Source organism: Chiloscyllium punctatum, chromosome 42 (assembly GCF_047496795.1).
Source record: "Chiloscyllium punctatum isolate Juve2018m chromosome 42, sChiPun1.3, whole genome shotgun sequence".
NCBI lineage: Eukaryota > Metazoa > Chordata > Chondrichthyes > Orectolobiformes > Hemiscylliidae > Chiloscyllium > Chiloscyllium punctatum.
Window position 1 is genome coordinate 30,407,967 of NC_092780.1, and position 19,495 is coordinate 30,427,461.

General features: G+C 42.8%; 1 long non-coding RNA gene across 1 annotated transcript in view; it reads right to left on the reverse strand.

The window, feature by feature from the left end:
- The window catches only part of LOC140465865 (uncharacterized), a 38,718-nt gene extending 19,459 nt beyond the window's left edge, over nucleotides 1–19,259 (reverse strand). Inside the window, exons 1-3 of the long non-coding RNA XR_011955174.1 lie at nucleotides 19,121–19,259; nucleotides 14,721–14,786; nucleotides 14,006–14,038 (exon numbers count right to left, since the gene is read on the reverse strand). This is a non-coding gene — a long non-coding RNA (uncharacterized lncRNA). The remainder of the gene's footprint in view (nucleotides 1–14,005; nucleotides 14,039–14,720; nucleotides 14,787–19,120) is intronic.
- Between the last annotated feature and the right edge of the window lie 236 nt (nucleotides 19,260–19,495).

Genomic DNA, 19,495 nt, shown 5'->3' on the forward strand with positions numbered 1-19,495 from the left:
TCCCCACTTCCTCCTTTGTTCATTCAACTCTGTCTTATCAGAATGTTCCTATATGCTTCATGTCCACCAAATTCTCTATCTTTCATCCATGCAAGCCAGCAAGGGCAAACCACCAGCCTCACCATTACATTGTTGCCTGCTTCCAGACCACTCCAACCATTCTGGATATCATTTTAGAGTTCAGCAGCACCTATTATCTCCCTGCTTCAGCCAGGTTACTTTGCGCACAAGAACATACACAGGCATGTTATGTAACTGCGCATGATACATCTTATGACACTTAGCTTTATTTCTCAACTCCCCTCACTCTGTGTTTTTATAAGCCGACAGCCAACGTTGCCGACATTGCTTTTAGTAAAATGGCAGCTTGTCACAGTGGACAACACTGAATAGTCACGAGGGCAGACATGTTACTTTGCACATTGTGATACTACAATCTCACACAAACAGCATGTGCCAGCAGTTTATGTGGCAAATCCACTGCAAATACTTGAACCAAATGGCCATATGAAAGTCAAACGAGATCAATCCCTGAGGAGAGAGAATGGTCAGTCAGTGGGTGACCTCATAGGCGGTCAAGTTTCTTCGCTGATTCCATTCCAGGGATTTGGCCACAATCAAACCTGTCAGCCCTGGGGGTTAGAGTACATCACTTGGAGTACTGAGGAGATTGGCCAACTTCTCCTGCTTTAACATAGAACCGTACAGCACATTTTGTGACAAAAGGAGGGATTGAGTCTGATGGAAGTGGTTAGAAAAGCTATTATTGGTGATCCATGGGCAGGAGAGGTGTCCCCAGAGAGTGAGTAGGAAGTTCAGGATAGTGAGGGTTAGTATTTCGGGAGTGTGAGGTAGGAAAGAGCTGTTGACTGGATGTTATGAATCTAATAATGAGGGTGGTTTCCCATGAGCTTTGGTGAGTGGCATGTGCTGTGGCACAGATAGAATGAGAAGTGGCTCTGTATGTGTGAATAAGGAGAAAGCTAAAATGGCAATTAGCCTGACAGACCGCAGATGGTTATTAACCTTCTTACTGCACTGCTGTACATTGTGTTTCACAGAGGACACTGCATTGACCTAGTACAGGACATTGGTGAGACCTCTCCTGGAATACTGTGTCCAGTTCTGGTCGCCCTGTTATCGGAAGGATATTAAGCTAAAAGATTTATCAGGATGTTGCTGAGTGCGGAAACTTTGAGCTACAAAGAAAGGCTGGACAGGCTGGCACATTTTTCACTGGAGCATCGAAGATTGAGAGGCGAACTTATAGAAGTTTCTAAACTAATGAGGGTACAGATAGAGCTATTGATAGTTGTCTTTTCCTGAGGATGGGGGATTTCAAGACTAAAGGGCACATTTTTAAGGTGAGAGGACAGAGATTTAAAAAAGACATGGATGAAAATATTTTACACAGATAGTGGTTTGTATGTGGAATGAACTTCCAGAGGAAGTGGTGAGTGTAGATATAGTTATAATATTTAAAAGACATTTAGATAAGTACATAAATAGGAAAGGTTTAGCAGGATATGGGCCAGGAGCAGGCAGGTGGGACTAGTTTAGTTTGGGACTATGTTCGGCATGGATTGGTTGGACCGAAAGGTCTGTTGCCATGCTGAACGACTGTATGACTTTATTATCTTTGACATGGAAGTGCCAGTGTTGGACTGTGGTGGACAAAGTCAGAAGTCACATGACACAAGGTTATAACCCAACAGGTTTATGTGAAATCTCAAGCTTTCGGAGCATTGCTCCTTCATCAGGTAAAGTCAGCACTCTGAAAGCTTGCGATTTCAAATAATTCTGTTGCATTATAACCTGGTGTCATGTGATTTCTGGCTCTATTATCTTCGGCCAGGCTGGCTGAATAGAGTAGCATGGCTTCCTTCACAGGTCAGCAGGAAAAAACAATGCTCCCCTTTCCACTATCTCATCCACCGGTACTTCCAGGTCCCTTCGTACAAACCGAAGAGGTAACTTGCCTGTGTGGCCAATTTTCCTTCAGGATAATGGTGCAGGATCACAGTCCAAAGGACAGTTCTTGGCTGGCAGCGTCTGACATGTTTTTGGAGCTAATGTCTAAATGTGGCTCCAACATACGACCCAGCAATGACAAGCACTTTAGCCTCCCCTACTGAACAGTTTGATCTGCCAAAGGGGCAGGTTGCTTAATGAATGTGCTGGGGAGTGGATGATTGCATGTGATAGGTCAACATGGGTCATTGGTAGCCCAGGCCCAATGAATCTCACTTCAGCACGCACTTCGCCCAAACAAAAGGAGAAAATTCAGTCCACATTTTCTGATGCAGATCAGGTCCAAAACGGGATTAGCAGGAGAATTTTAAGATGCTGCATATAGTCAATTTCTGCTCGACACAATCTCACCCATAAAGAAGGTGCAAGAAAATGTTGATGTGGAGGTTCCAGTGTTGGACTGGGGTGGACAAGGTCAGAAGTCAGATGACACTTCAGTTACAGTCAAACATTGATTTATTGGTTTATTTGAAATCACAAACTTTCAGACCCCCTCAAATGAACCTGTTGGACTGTAACCTGGCGTCATCTGACTTCTGACCATGAAAGTGTTGTGCTCTCAGCTACTAAGGGCTATATGAATAATGGTTATCTATTAAACATCTACAATTTGGAATTGTGATGGAAGATTTGCAGGGAAACCTGACAACTGATTTGAGGTCAGGCAGCAAGATTAACATTTATAGCGGGGCTCAACATCTGCTGGCTGAAGGATGAGTCAGGTTTCTTTGTGGGCGGCATGGTGGCACAGTGGTTAGCACTGCTGCCTCACAGCGCCTGAGACCCAGGTTCAATTCCCACCTCAGGCGACTGACTGTGTGGAGTTTGCACGTTCTCCCCATGTCTGCGTGGGTTTCCTCCGGGTGCTCCGGTTTCCTCCCACAGTCCAAAGATGTGCAGTTCAGGTGAATTGGCCATGCTAAATTGCCCGTAGTGTTAGGTGAGGGGCATGGGTGGGTTGCGGGTCGGTGTGGACTTGTTGGGCCGAAAGGCCTGTAATGTAATCTAAAAAAACTTAAGAGACAGTTCACACAGGGAATGTAATCAGGAAAACAGCACCTTTGATGTCCTGAGAATATCACAAATTCTCAGTCAGTGAATTACTTATTTGAAAGTTAGTTTTTGTGGTTGAGCAGGTAAATGAGGCTGTCAATTTGAGCACAAAAACAGAGGATGAACAATCACAGTTTGTACTGATCGTGTTTACTCAGAGTTGAAAGTTGGCCAGGAAACCAAAGGAACATCCTGTTTCTCACAAAATGTATTTTTTCATAGCTTTTAGTTTTAGACAGAAGTGAGGTGAGAGGAGCTGCCCTTGTCATCAAGGCTGCATTTTACCAAGTGTGGCATCCAGGAGTTCAATCAACCTAGAGCTTTGGGGTGGCTCAGTGGTTAGGACTGCTGTTGCTTCACAGTGTCAGGGATCTGGGTTCAATTCCACCCCTGGGTCACTGTCTGTGTGGTGTTTGCATGTTTTCTCCATATCCGTGTGGTTTTCCTTCAGGTTCACTCTCTTCCCACAGTCCAAAGATGTGCAGGAAAAGTGGATTGCCAAGTTGCCCATAGTGTGCGGGTTAGGTGGATTAGCCATTGGAAATGTGGAGTTACAGGGATAGAGTAGGGGGGTAGGTCTGGTCGGATGGTGTTTGGAGGGTTCGTGTGGTCTTGATGGGTTGAATGGCCTGCTTCCACAGTGTAAGGAAGCTATGATTCGAGAGTCAATGGGAATCAGGTGGAGAATCTTTCACTGGTTGCAGTCATACATCACTCAAGGCAGAATGGTTGCGGATGCTGGAGGTCAGTCATGTCAGCTACAGGAATTAATCAGTGTCATGTCCTAGACCCAACCATCTTTGACTGCTTGCTCAATAACCTTCTTTCTACCCTAAGGTCAGAAATGGGGATGCACGTTGGTAATTGCACAATGTTCAGCACCATTTGCAACTCCACTGATAATGAAGTAGTTCATGCTCATATTAGTAAGATTTGTGAAGTCCATTTAGGGCTGGCAAATGGCAAGTAATATTTATGCCACACAAATGCCAGGCACTGAGCATCTTCACCACCTCCTCAGATTCAATGGCATTAATATTGCTGACTTTTAGCATCCTGACGGTTACCATTGTTCAGAAACCCAATTGAACTAGCCATATAAGTTCAGTGGCTACAAGATCATGTCAGAGATGAGCAATTGTGCAGTGAGTAGCTCACCTCCTGACTCTCCAAAGCTTAGTCACCATTTGAAGGGCACAAGTTAGGAGTGTGATGGAATATTGCCCATTTGCCTGGATGAGTGCAGCTCCAACAACATTCAAGAAACTTGACTCCAACCAGAACAAGTAGCCCACTTCATCAACACTACATTCACAAACATTCACTTCCTCCACCACTGATGCACAATAACAGCAGTGCGTACCACTAGAAAATGTACCGTAAAAATTCCAGAAGGTACATAGCACTTTTCAAACCTACAAATCATACTTTGGAGATGCCGGTGTTGGACTGGGGTGTACAAAGTTAAAAATCACACATCACCAGGTTATAGTCCAACAGGTTTAATTGGAAGCTCCGAAAGCTAGTGTGCTTCCAATTAAACCTGTTGGACTAAAACCTGGTGTTGTGTGATTTTTAACTTTACAAATCATACCATTTCAAAACACAGGACAAGGGAAGCTGGTTTTTAGGAATACCATCACTAAGTCAAGCTTCTTGTATATTGTTGGAGCTGCACTCATCTAAGCAACTGTGAAATATTCTAACACGCTCCTGCAAATTCTCCTCCAAAACATTCACCATTCTGACTTGGAAAGATATCACTGTTCCTTCACTGTCACTGGATGGAAATCCTGGAATTCCCTCCCATTGCAGATCAACCTACTGCAGTGATTCTGGAAGACAGCTCACCAGTGCCTACTCAACAGATACACAAGCTGGGCAATAAATGCTGGCCCAGCCAGGGAAGCCCACATCCTATGAATGATTTCAAAAGATCCATTACAAATAAATTAAATTCTTTTTTTCTCTGGTGCAAAACTTAGCTGGGGTAGTAAATGGAAAGAAACAATTTGCCTTCCACAATTTCAAGGTATACTAAAATGCATCCCAGTCTATTATATTTTCTTTTAGCTTTAGACACTATCGTACTGTCAAAAGTGTGACAGCCAATTTGTACACAGTAAGCTCCTACAACAACAATGTGATCGTGACCAAATTTTTTGTGCTCCGCTGCTTTTTTTTCAAAATGGTGACTCAATAACTTCTGAATCCACCAAAATGCCAGGTAGAGTTTGATTTAACATCTCCACCAAAAACACTTTTGGTAATGCATTGCACTGCTGCGTCAACTTGGATTTTACTGTCAAATCTCCAGAATGATATTTGAACATGTGACATTCTGACTTGGAGTTATGACTGAACCTTGGAGACTTCAATAGATCAGAAACAACCACAGAACAGTGAACACCAAAGGATTAACATCTGAAGCTGGAAGGAGAAAGCTATTACTCAGAACCTGGCTAGCTTTACGTTTCATACTTTGGCCAAGAGTAGAAAGTTTAATCATTCCCAGTCGGCTACTGGGAATTCGCAGCACAAATCTCTGACTATAATTTTAACGTTTAGTTGCCAGCAGATCAAACAAAAATCATGGGCACGTTTATTTCATTATTATTGAAGTTACAAACATTTGTGATTTTTTTTATTGTATTGGTAAATTTACAATATGTGCTCCTGTGGTGATGTAACAAAAAGCAAATTCCATTGAAAAGTGCTTAAAGTTATTCTTAAAAAATATACACCATATTAGAGGGCAATGAAGAATAGCTGTTATCATTGTACAAAATAAGTTATAATTCATTGCCTAAAAGATTGGTCAACAGACTGCGATGGGTCATAACAATTTTAATGTACACTTTTATGAAATGGATAGCAGATATGCAAGAATATTATAGTGAACATTTATAATCTCTTGAGTTGGCATTTGTAAAAACAACCACTGTAAGTGAATGTTTTATCCATCTGGATAATGGCCATATGGACTCTCATACCTGAGTGAAAGTGAGGACTGCAGATGCTGGAGACCAGAGTCAAGAGTGTGACGCTGGAAAAGCACAGCAGACCTGGCAGCATCCGAGGAGCAGGAGAATCAATGCTTCAGGCAAAAGCCCTTCCTGGTGAAATGCTGACTCTTCTGCTCCTCGGACACTGCCTGGTCCGCTGTGCTTTTCCAGCAGCGCACTCTCGACTCTCATACATCTCCAGTTAAACAGGTAAAAGCTTCAAAACAGGCCGAGCATGGTAATTGCCTCATAATATTTACATCACATAAGCACCAGGCAATGTTAACAGCTGAATACCACTATAATCCACTTGGCATTCCCTTACAAATGCTGAATCTCTTAACATCATAGGCCTTCGAAATCACCATTGACCAAAAACCTAACTAGAATAACTGTATTGACTACAGTGAATAGGAGAGAAGAACCAAGGTTGGACTATTATTTAAATGGAGAAAGACTGCAGGAAGCTGCAGATTTGGGAGTCCTCATGCATGAATCACAAAAGAATGAACACCCATGTTCCCTGAGTAATTGGGAAGGCAATGGGAATGGACAGAAACTGTAGGGAGGTTTTGTTATAACCACACAAAGCACTAATCAGACCACAGCTGAAATACTGTGAACAGTTTTGGGCTCCTCATCAAAGGAAAGATTTACTAGCAGTGGAGACAGTCAAGAGAGGTCCACTAGGCTAATACCATGTATAAAGAAAATGTCTTATGAAAAGAGACGGAGGAAATTGGGCATGCACTCATTGGAAGACAGCAGAAGGAGAGGTGATTTTATTGAAATATACAAGATTCTTAGAAGACTTCACAGAGTAGATGTAGGAATGGTTGTTTCCCTGCTGTGGGAGAGTCCAAGACTGAAGGGTATTTAAAATAAAGAGAAATTTCTCCTCTCACAAGGGAGTGAATGAATGGAATTCCTTACCATTCAGGGCTGTTAATGCTGGGTTGTTAAGTATATTTAAAGCTGAGATAGATATTCAAGGGAATCAAGGGTTATTGGGAACAGGCAGGAAAATAGAGTTGAGGATTATTAGGTCAGCCATGAGTGAATGACAGATCACACTCAATGAGTGGATTGGCTAACTTCTGCTCCTATACTACACCGTAATACACCTCCTAATGCCATAGACCATTCCAACGTGTACAAATCACAAATCAGTAGTGTGATGGAATACTCCACATTTGCCCCCATAGGTGCTGCTCTGACAATATCAAGAAGCTCAACACTATCTTGAACAAAGTAACTGCTTTCTTGGCATCTTTTGGAGATGCTGGTGTTGGACTGGGGTGTACAAAGTTAAAAATCACACAACATCAGGTGACTATCACCTGATGAAGGAGCGTCGCTCCGAAAGCTAGTGTGCTTCCAATTAAACCTGTTGGACTATAACCTGGTGTGTGATTTTTAACTTCTTGGCATCTGATCACTACCTGAATCATACCATCCATCTGCCACCAGTGCAAGATCTTTCAGTCTTGTACAGGCCCACCACACCGGAGTAAAATTGGATCCAGGGATGAGGAGAGGAGAAGAGCTTCAACTGCTTTACCAGCGGTTTCATGTCTAAACTGATTGCTGGAAGTTGAAGATGGTGAGGCAGGGTCTGGAGACTTTGTGATTGCCCCCCCCGATGCCAAATAATGCAAGTGTTGGCTAAGCCTGTAAACAGATGGGCAACAGACCTGTCCGTTTTCAGCAGGAGATTCCTCACATACACTGTAAGGCCCTACACCAGTTAAAGTCAACATGAACTCATCGGTGGCTCAGTGGTTAGCACTGCTGCCGCACAGCACCAGCGTCCCAGGTTCGATTCCAGCCTCGTACAACTGTCTGTGTGGAGTTTATACATTCTCCCATGTCTGCGTGGGTTTTCTCCGGGTGGTCCAGTTTCCTCCCACAGTCCAAAGATGTGCAGGTCAGGTGAATTGGCCATGCTAAATTGCCCATAGTGATAGGTACATTAGTCAGAGGGTGGTGGGTTACTCTTCAGAGGGTCGGTGTGGACTGGTTGGGCCAAAGGGCCTGTTTCCACACTGGAGGGAATCTAATCTAACCATTTTATGAGACATCTGGTCAGATATATGTGGCAGCAGCTTTCCTTCTCTATGCTATAAAAGTGAATCTTGGGTTTATTCCTCAAACTCTGATAAACCATGGCAGGTTGTGAATTCATTAACTACCTAGAATAAAGAGCTGGCTTCATGGCAACTTTGTAACCACTCTTAATAGACATTTAAAAACCCATCTAGTTCAGTAATGTCTTTAGGGAAAAAAATCTGCCATCCTCACCTGGTCTGGCCGACTTGTGTAAAGTGGTTGACTCTTAACTGTCCTCTGGGTAAATTAGGGATGGGTAATCAATACTGGCCTCACCAGTGATTCGTTAAACAAATAAAAACTGTTCAAATTGACTGCCACATTTTTATTTTACATTACACATCAAAAGTACTTCCGAATTCGTAAAGTGCTTTATGATGTGTTGTAGTCATGAAATATGGAAGTCATTCTTTTTGCAATTCTTAATCATTATTATTTATATTCTTGTACTATTCTCACCATAAAGACTTGACTCACTCTTGGGCTATGATTCCTTGGTCTTCTGGTGCATTGTTCAAGTGACTAATATCGATGTGCAGCTTGGAAAAGGAAGAGAAAAGCACCTTCCAAAACATCATTCTTGGGCAGCACAGTGACTCTGTCATCAGCACTGCTGCCTCACAAAACCACGGACACAGGTTCAATTCTGGCCTTGGGTGAATCCATGGAGTTTGCACGTTCTCCCGGTATCTGCATGGGTTTCCTCCAGGGTGCTCCGGTTCCCTCCCACAGTCCAAAGGTGTGCAGGTTAGTTGAATTGGCCATGAGAAATGCAGGATTACCAGGACAGGATAACGGTCTGGGTCTGCGTGAGATGCTCTTTGGAGAGTCGGCGTGCACTCGATGGGCTGAATGGTCTGCATCCACACTGTATGGATTCTATATCTTACTATGTTCAAACCATTTACCAGATTACTTTTAATGTACAGACATCTTTGTTAATTAGTCAGATTTGAACCAATAATGGGAAGATCAGAGAATTTGTTCTTGTGGTTTTGTTTTCAGGAAATATAACAGCATATGACACTGCAGAACTGTTTGTTTTCAGGAAATATAACTGGATCTTTTAAAATTGGAAACTTAGCCTCTCAACTGAAATATAGCACCTTCAACATTCAGAAAAACTGACACACTGGTTCAGCTCATCATGTACACTTCAAAATGGAGAACCAGCGTGACTAGTATATTCCGAGTGACCATTTTTATTCCTGGAGAAATTTAGCTAATTCTTCCTGTTTATAATGCAAAAAGGCTGAGGCTTATTTGAACAATGCCTTCACCACTGTAAACAATAGTTCAAAACAGAATCAATTACTTTCTTTGTGTGTATGACAGCTACTCACTGAACAAACACGTTAATGACTTGCGTTGTGGGAAGAGGTCATAAATGAGTGCCATTTATTTACGGGACTGAAAATTATGCCTGAGTTATGCTGGAATTGGGGCTTCTTGGATTACTATAATTAAATCACTCATGGCTTCCTGCAGTTCCACCCAAGCCTACCCTCTGCACCAGCATGAAGAGGGCTGGAAATGTTATTACAGTTCAAAAATCACTATTAAATCTATTAACTGCACAATGTGTTTCCTTCCGTCTAAACTTCCAAAGGTACTTACCCTTTTCATTTTCTGAAATACATTTATTGACCTATCAAACATTAAATTATTTTTCCATTCAAACAGGCTTGGAAAGCTTTGGGATTAGTATTTCAGACACAACTGTACACACCATCGGTTTAAAAAGTCCTTTGTGATCCTTATTCTCTTTCTTGGAGACCAATTTTCCCACTTTCATATAATGTACTTGGTCAAGTGAAATTAATGGCAACTGGTCCACCATGGCTCCCAGCAACTTCTCTCACACAATCTTCTGCTCTTCACCTCATTAATGTCACTACTTTGGCACCCTTTATATGAAATCCCACAACAGGAGAGGCAGAAATATTCACTACTCCTAGCACTAACCGGCTGCTGTCATATTTACAGTAGTCAAACAGGAGGCTGGAAGAACACAACTCCAACCTACACCCTATCACAGTCCTGAATAAGGGTTAGAGTCAGAGAGTCATAGAGATGTGCAGCATGGAAACAGACCCTTCGGTCCAACTCGTCCATGCAAACCAGATATCCCAACCCAATCTAGTCCCATTTGCCAGCACCCAGCCCATATCCCTCCAAACCCTTTCTATTCATATACCCATCCAAATGCCTTATAAATGCTGTAATTGTACCAGCCTCCATCGCTTCCTCTGGCAGCTCATTCCATACACGCACCACCCTCTGGGTGAAAAATTTGCCCCTTATGTCCCTTTTATATCTTTCCCCTCTCACCCTAAACCTATGCCCTCCAGTTCTGGACTCCCCCACTCCAGGGAAAGGACTTCCTCTATTTATCCTATCCATGCCCCTTCATGATTATATATACCCAAAACTTTGACTTCTCCACCTCCTGATCCTGCATGGCTTGCTGTGTTCTTCCAGCAACCTGTTTGTCTGGGTTGCCATATTTGAAGTTCAGCATGCACCATTTTCAACCTGGCAAGCCAAGAATTGCACCTCACAGGTAAGACCACAAATGGAGTACTCCATGCAGTTTTGATAGCATGTCAATTGAAAGGATATTATTAAACTAGAAAGAGTGCGGAAAAGATTTATCAGGATGCTACTTGGACTGGAAAGTTTAAGTTATAAGGAGAGGTTGGATAGGTTGGGATTTTGTTTTCTCTGGAGCATAGGAGTCTGAATGGTGACCTTATAGAGGTCGATAAAATCATGAGAGGCATAGATAAGGTAGATAGCCAAGGTCTTTTCCCCAGGGTATGGGAGTCTCAAACTAAAGGACAAAGGTTTAAGATGAAAGGGTTCAGAGGGGCATTTTTTTCACACAGAGGGTGGTGGGTGTCTGGAACAGGCTGCCAGAGGTAGTGCTGGAGGTGAGTACAATTACAATATTTAAGAAACATTTGGACAGGTATATGGATAGGCTAATTATAGAGTGATACGGACCAAATGCAGGCAAAGGGAACTAGCTTAATTGTTAAAACTGGGTGGCAGGAAGAAGGTGAATGATCTTCATGCTCCAAAAGGGTAAGGTCTGCTGTCTTCACTATGATACATCTTAACAGCAGGACAAACACTCACCTGAACTCTGTCAATCCCAATTCATCTCACCAAGGCTCCTGAACCATAAGTCTCGCTATTGCATTCAATATTGTGCAGTCATTGGCTTTCGCCCACCTCGACCTCCCAAATGACTCATCTCTCCTGTCTTCTGTGCTTTCCACTCTCACTGATGGAGGCTGCTCTACCACTCCTCCATCACCAAAAAAGGACCTTGCAGCCATTTCTTGCATTTTTCATCTCTCTCTTTGTCTCATTGCAGGAAAATATGGCCCAGTCCCCAAATGATGTCCTGTCAGCACATTGTCTGACTGGCAGGTGATCCTCGAACCTGGATGCACTTAACCTACAATAGATCATGGCGAACCAACTGGACTGGAATCAGATGTATCCCATGAATGACTGTGACAACACACCCTGACTGAACGTAGACTCCTTTGATCCCATCAACAACTGCTCACTTTTTAATTTCAGACACGGTCATCTGTTTAAGGCTCATATGATGTGTTTTCTGCACAATCCACTGGTACATGCTGTGGGTGTGACATTGACATAGTAGGGCACCATACAACAATATTCCATCCCCATAACTGTTCAATGTTCTCACTGTGACAAGCTACATATCCCTCCTTATGAGTTAAAAAAAATGCATTCCACAGAGGCTGGTAGCCTCCAAGTAAGTATGAAGTGATTGATAGCTAAGAAAATTTAAGTTAAAAACCTTGAGAAGCATTCTGTATAACTGCATGAAATGTATATGTGTCTCCATGCATGCAGTGACCTGACAGAAGCATGCAAATCATAATTGTCCCAGAGATCAGAAATAGAGTGTTGAAGGGCTGAAGAGTTGGACTAAGAACATGGTGAGGCTGATGATTCACCCACTCTGACTTGCAGGGATGAAGGGTAGAGGAGGATGGTGTACAAAGGGACATTGTACTGAAAACCAAAGTTGGATGAAAATAAGGACAATTGGCAAGCCGCAACCATGAGTTATCTGCTCGGATTTACAAGTCAAGAACTTGCTTCATCTAGATTCTTGAGGAAAAAGAGAACTGGAAGCTGCAAAGAAACTGGGCCAGTTTAACAAATAATGCAATGTTAATGCCTGCATAAAAGATTGTTCACACTTAATTGTGAGATTCTGAATTTGCTGTTCAAAGCATAAGAGGAATATCAGAAATCTTTCGTGACTCCGAAATTCAGATTTGTTCATTCTCACCGAACCTTTCCAACTTTCTCACCATTACCCATGCCACTCGAGGGAAGAGAAAATTCTGCTCTTTGTTCTTTTCTGTCCATTTTCTTTACAGACATTTTGATTTTTGACGTTATTGTGTTATAGTGCGTGTTTCCTCCTTTTGCCTTTGTTAATATGTTTACACCCAATTAACATGTCGCTTGATATGAGATCTTACCAACTTGAACCAGATTGAGTTCAACTCTATTCACTTTAATGAAACAAACTAGCCTTACTTTTTTCCTGTGCATAAATCTTCCTAAATGTTCCTTAACATTTAAAAAACCTTCAGAGCCGATAATTTGGATACTTGAGTTGGCCTTGTACTATATGTTAAAGCTCAGCTAAACACGAGGTGGGCTCAGAGTGAATGCTCAGGAATGTATAAAAGGGCCACAGTGCTGTGTATATTCTACCAGCTGCCCAGAAAGGGTCACCGATGATCCAAAAGGAAATGGACTGTAAAATTCTTCAAAATGTTAAAATTAATTCACAGAGCCAGATGAGCATCAAGCTTTGAGAAGCTGTTTTTAGATAAGCAAAAAAACTGAAGTCATCTATCGGTAATTACTTGTCTGATTAAAATTCAGCACTGGGGAGAAGATCTGCATGCACTTCCTATTTTATAGGAGTATTTAGCTGCAATATACTCTGCTATTCCCACCATAGTCTAAGACTACTGTCCAAAATATACATAAATTACATCTAACAGCTGCTCTTCACTGTGAATAATAGAATCCCTACTGGAGGCCATTCAGCCCGTACCAGCCCTTCAAAGAGCATCCCACCCTCCCCCCATTTCTCATAGCTAATCCACCAAACCTGCGCATCTTTGGACTGTTGGAGCAGTGAAAGGAAACCCAGGGAGAATGTGCAAACTCCACACAGTCAGTCGCCCGAATTGAACCCAGACCTCTGATGGTATGAGGCAGCAGTGATAAGCATTGAGCCACCATGCTGCCCCATGGGTGATGTAGATCACATATTCAGCCTAACATGAAGGATCATTGGACTTGAAACATTAACTCTGTTTTCTCTCCAGATGTTGTCAGACCTGTTGAGCTTCTCCGGCAATTTTGTTTCTTTAATTTGAGATCTCCAGCATCTGCAATTGCTTGTTTTATTTTATGTGTGTACATTCCTTGTTTTTAATCTTGCGCTTATGATAGTGAGAAATCTGAATGCTCTCAGTGGAGTGTTTTATTAACAAGATAATATTACCAAGGTCCCAGAGTTGAAATCAAATTGCTGGCTGAGTATTTGCTCCCCACTTCCTTTCAATGTTTCTTTTGTATATTCTTTCCTCATAGTTTCGACGACCATGACCAATTCATCCCAAGCAGGGAGCTCACTGCTGCAATAGAAGTGACTGATCAAGCGACCTAATTGTGAACAGGAAAAGCTCACTATAAATAAGACCCAAAGCTTCACATGAGTTACTACTGACCTGGAATTTTTTGATAATTTTGCCCCTCGATATCTGTAAAACAAGACAACAATATCAAAACTGCTAAACAACTCATTTGAAAGTACAGGTACTTTAGAGCTTAGATAAAGGAGTATTTGAAACTCAGAGGCAACATTTTATCTCAGTGGAAAGGATTTCCTGATTATGTATGAATTATATGGATAGTGCTGCACAGAAGCAAATTGCTCATCTTAACCAGTTCATGTCAGAATTACAAAAGCAGCCAGCATCCTTCAGCTTTCTCTCCCTGCTGTATTTTGATATGCCAGGCAGCACTCCAGTACATCTGTGTTATTTACATTTTGTCACCTCTGTAGTAACTTCCTGGCTGCTAAAACACAGATAGATTGCTAATTTGGCCAAACGGCAAGGGATGCTGGGTATATTGGCCAAGTAAAACTCTGAAATCACAAAACCCACGCAACAGTCAAGTGCAAACACTGCAGCCAGTTGCGAATGATATTAGCATAATGTAAAAGGCAAGAGTTATCCTGGACAGACACACCCCAAGAACCGAACCACCAAACAAAGGAAAGCCCAGATGGGAAGGCACCTGCTACACAAAGAAACTAACAGTAATTGGCAAGCAAATGATTGACAATGTTTCAAGCTATTAAATGTGTGCCCCTGATTGGCCAGAACAATAGAAAGTCCCAGAAAACCATCCAGAAAATTTCAATAAAACAAGGTTCACCTGCAGACCACTCTCTTGAATCTTCTGGAGGCCTTTTGAGGAGATCAACATGGCAAGAGGCAGAGTCTGGCTGACCATCCAAAGAAAGAGAGAGAAGGGAAGAAAAATATTGCTTTTCAGACCCAGAGAGAGAAGAGAGCAACTACGTAAATCTACAAGAGATTCGGGAAGTATTGTAAGCTTGCTGTTGCCCCGACTTTCAAAATTAATCTGGTACCCATCTAACCTACACCGTTCCATCATTATCCATATCTATGTCCAATGCCCATTTAAATGCCCTTAACATCGGCGAGTCTACTACTGTTGCAGGCAGGCTGTTCCATGCCCCTACTACCCTCTGAGTAAAGAAAATACCCCTGACATCTGTCCGAAATCTATCACCCCTCAATTTCAAGTTATGTCCCCTCAGGATAGCCTTCACCATTTGAGGAAGAAGGCTCTCACTGTCCACCTTATCTAACCCTCTGATTATTTTACACGTCTCGATTAAGTCACTTCTCAACCTTCTTCTCTCCAACGAAAACAGCCTCGATTCCCTCAGCCTTTTCTCAGAAGATCTTCATTCCATACCAGGCAACAACCTGGTCAATCTCCTCTGAGCCCTTTCCAAAACTTCCACAACCTTCCTATAATGTGGTGACCTGAACTGCATGCAATATTCTAGGTGCCTCCTTACCAGTGTCTTGTACAGCTGAAGCATGACCTCGTGGCTCCGAAACTCAATCCCTCTACCAATAAATGCCAACACACCATATGCCTTCTTAATAACCCTATCAACCTGGGTGGCAACTTTCAGGGATTTATGCACCTGGACACTGAGATCTCTCTGTTCATCTACACTGCCAAGAATTTTACCATTGGCCCAGTACTCTGCATTCCTGTTACTTCTTCCAAAGTGAACTACCTCACACTTTTCCACATTAAACTCCATTTGCCACTTCTCAGTCCAGCTCTGCATCTTATCTATGTCCCTGTCTAACCCACAACATCCTTTGGCACTATCCACAATACTGCCTACCTTAGTGTCATCTGCAAATTTACTTACCCATCCTTCTACGCCCACCTCCAGATCATTTATAAGAATGACAAACAGCATTGGCCCCAAAACAGATCCTTGCGGCACAGGATGAACATATCCCATCAACCACCACCCTCTGTCTTTTTTCAGTGAGCCAATTTCTGATCCAAACCGCTAAATCACCTTCAATCCCGAAACTCCTTATTTTGTGCCATAGCCTAACGTGTGGAACCTTATCAAACGCCTTACTGAAGTCCAGATACACCACATCAACTGCCTTACCTTCATCCACCTGTTTTGTCACCTAATCGAAAAACTCAAGAAGGTTAGTGGAGCACGGTCTACCCTTCGCAAAATCATGTTGACTAATCAAATTATTCCTTTCCAGATGATTATAAATCCTATCTCTTATAACCTTTTCCAACACCTTACCCACAACCAAAGTAAGGCTCAAGGCTTATAATTACCAGGGTTGTCCCGACTCCCCTTCTTAAACAAGGGAACAACATTTGCTATCCTTCAGTCTTCTGGCACTACACCTGTTGACAGTGATGGCATAAAGACCGAAGCTAAATGCTCTGCAATCTCCTCCCTGGCTTCCCAGCGAATCCGAGGATAAATCCCATCTAGCCCAGGGGTCTTATCTATTTTCAGATCTTCCAAAACTGCTGAAACCTCCTCTTTGTCAACCTCTAACCTTGTAGCCTGTATCTCCGTATTCTCACTAACAATGCCCTTTTCCAATGTGAATACTGACAAAAAGTATTCATTAAGTGCTTCCCCTATGTCCTTAGATTCCACACACAACTTTCCAGTACCACCTTTGATTGGCCCTAATCTTACTCTCATCATTCTTTTATTCCTGATATACCTAGAGAAGGCCTTAGGGTTTTCCTTAATCCTATCCACCAACAATTTCTCATGTCCCTTCCTGGCTCTTCTTAGCTCTCTCTTTAGATCTTTTCTGGCTAACTTACAACTCTCAAGTCCCCTAACTGAACCTTCATGCCTCATCCTCACATAAGCCTTCCTCTTCCTCTTGACAAAAAATTCAACTTCTTTAGTAAACCATGGCTCCCTCTCTCAACAACTACTTCTCTGCCTGATAGGTCTATACTTATCAAGGACTCATAGTAGCTGATCCTTGCATAAGCTTCACATTTTAAGTGTGTCCATCCCCTGCAGTTTCCTTCCCCATCCTATGCATCCTAAATCTTGCTTAATCACATCATAATTGCCTTTCCCCCAGTTATACCTCTTTCCCTACTGTATATACCTAGCCCTGCCTATTGCTATTGTAAACCTAACCAAATTATGGCCAAAGTGCTCACCTACCTCCAAATCTAATACCTGGCTAGGTTCATTCTCCAGTACAATATGGCATCGCCTCTTGTTGGCCTGTCTATATACTGTGTCAAAATGGTAAAAACAATGACTGCAGATGCTGGAAACCAGATTCTGGATTAGTGGTGCTGGAAGAGCACAGCAGTTCAGGCAGCATCCAAGTAGCTTCTTGGATGCTGCCTGAACTGCTGTGCTCTTCCAGCACCACTAATCCAGAATCCTATATACTGTGTCAGAAAGCCCTCCTGCACACATTGAACAAAAACTGACCCATCTAAACTACTTGAACTATAGTATTACCAGTCAATAATGGGGATATTAAAGTCCCCTATAACAACTACCCTATTGAGATTCCTATTGAGAATCATCTTTGCTATCCTTTCCACTACAACCCTGGAACAATTCAGAAAACTCCCAACAGGGTGACCTCTCCTTTCCTGTTTCTAAACTCAGCCCAAACTATCTCAGTGGATGAGTCCTCAACAGTTATCTCAGCTGCTATGAAACTACCCTTGATTAACAATGCCACACCCCTATCTCTTTTACCATCTTCTCTGTTCTTGCTAAAACATCTAAATCCCAGAATTTGCAACAACCATTCCTGTCCCTCCTCTAGCCATGTCTCTGAAATGGCCACAACATGGAAATCCCAGGTAGCAACCCATGCAGCAAGTTCACCCACCTTTTTCCAGATGCTCCTGGCATTGAAGTACACACATATTCTGATTGCCAGTGCCCTCTCGTGACCTTCTAATCCTAACCCTGACCTCACTATCCTCAACCTCCTGTACACTGGAACTACAATTCAGGTTCCCATCCTCCTGCTGCATTAGATTAAACCCCCCACTCCCCCCCCCCCCCCCCCCCCCCAAAGAGCATGAACAAACTTCCCCCCAGGATATTGGTACCCCTCTGGTTCAGGTGAAGAGCATCCTGTTTGCAGAGGTCCCACCTTCCCCAGAGAGAGCTCCAATTATCCATGAATCCAAAACCCTCCCTCTTGCATCATCCCAGCAGCCACATGTTCAGCTCCGCTCTCTCCCTGTTCATCACTTCACTAGCACGTGGCACGGGCAACAATCCAGAGATAACAACTCTGTTTGAGCTCTAAGCTTTCACCCTAGCTCCCTAAATTTCTGCCCTAGATCCCCACCTTTCTTCCTACCTATATTGTTGGTGCTTTTGTGAACCATGACTTGGGGCTGCTCCTCCTCTCCCTCAACGATCCCGAAAACACGATCGGAAACATCATGAATCCTGGCACCTGGGAGGCAACACACCAATCGTGAGTCTTCTCGTTTCCACAAAACCTCCTATCTGGCCCCCTCACTATGGAGTCCCCAATGACTAATGCTCTGCTCCTCTTTTCCCTTAACCTCTGAGCAACAGAGACAGACTCTGCACCAGAGACCTGTGCCCCATTGCTTACCCCTGGTAAGTCGACCCCCCCCTCCATGTCCCCCAACAGTATCCAAAATGGTATACTTGTTGTTGAAGGGAACCACCACAGGAGATCCCTGTACTGCCTGCCAATTCCCTTTCCTACCCTTGACAGTAACCCACCTCCCTTTTTCACTTAGCTGTGAGTAACTACCTCCCTGTAACTCCTCTCAATAATCTCCTCTGCCTCCCAAATGATCCGAAGTTCATCCAGCTCCAGCTCCAGATCCCTAATACGGTTCTCGAGGAGCTGGAGTTGGGTGCACTTCCCACAGATGAAGTCAGCAGGGACACTAGAGGTGACTCTTACCTCCCACATTCTGCAGGAGAAACATTCAACTGCCCTAACCTCCATTCCCATTATTCTAAATCCCTAACAGACTGCTGGGGAAAAAAAAAACAAATGAAACATGAAAAAAGAGACTTGTCACCTTACCAACTGAAGCACAGAACTTTTTTTTTGGTTAGAGGAGGAGGATTGGTGGGATACACTACCCGAGTAGTGTTTCGGGTTAAGCAACCACCCAAAGACCTCTCTGACTGCTTCCAGGAACTGAAGAAAAACCAGAACTAAAAGAAATTTAAACTGTATACTCACATATCCCAAGAGACTCCACTGCTGCCTGGAGACTTCATGACCTCTCCGACTGCATCCAGGAGCACTTCAGTATTGTGGGACACCTGGGCATATACATTTTCAATTCCCTTTCAGTACCATTCTGGTTGGAGCTATCTAACTTGTTCTAAGGAGGAAGTAGACAACACTTCTATATCCCTTCTTTGTAATGTGGAAGCAAAAAATGGATATATACACCAATTCTAGTCTTACAATGATTTAATATTAAATTAGCTTTATTTCTCAACTTCTATGTCTACTAAATGCAACAAAAAAATCCATTAGCTTTTAAAGTTTTGTGAACCTGAACACTCAAATCTTTCTTGTCTTCCACATTAGTCAACTTTCTACCTATCC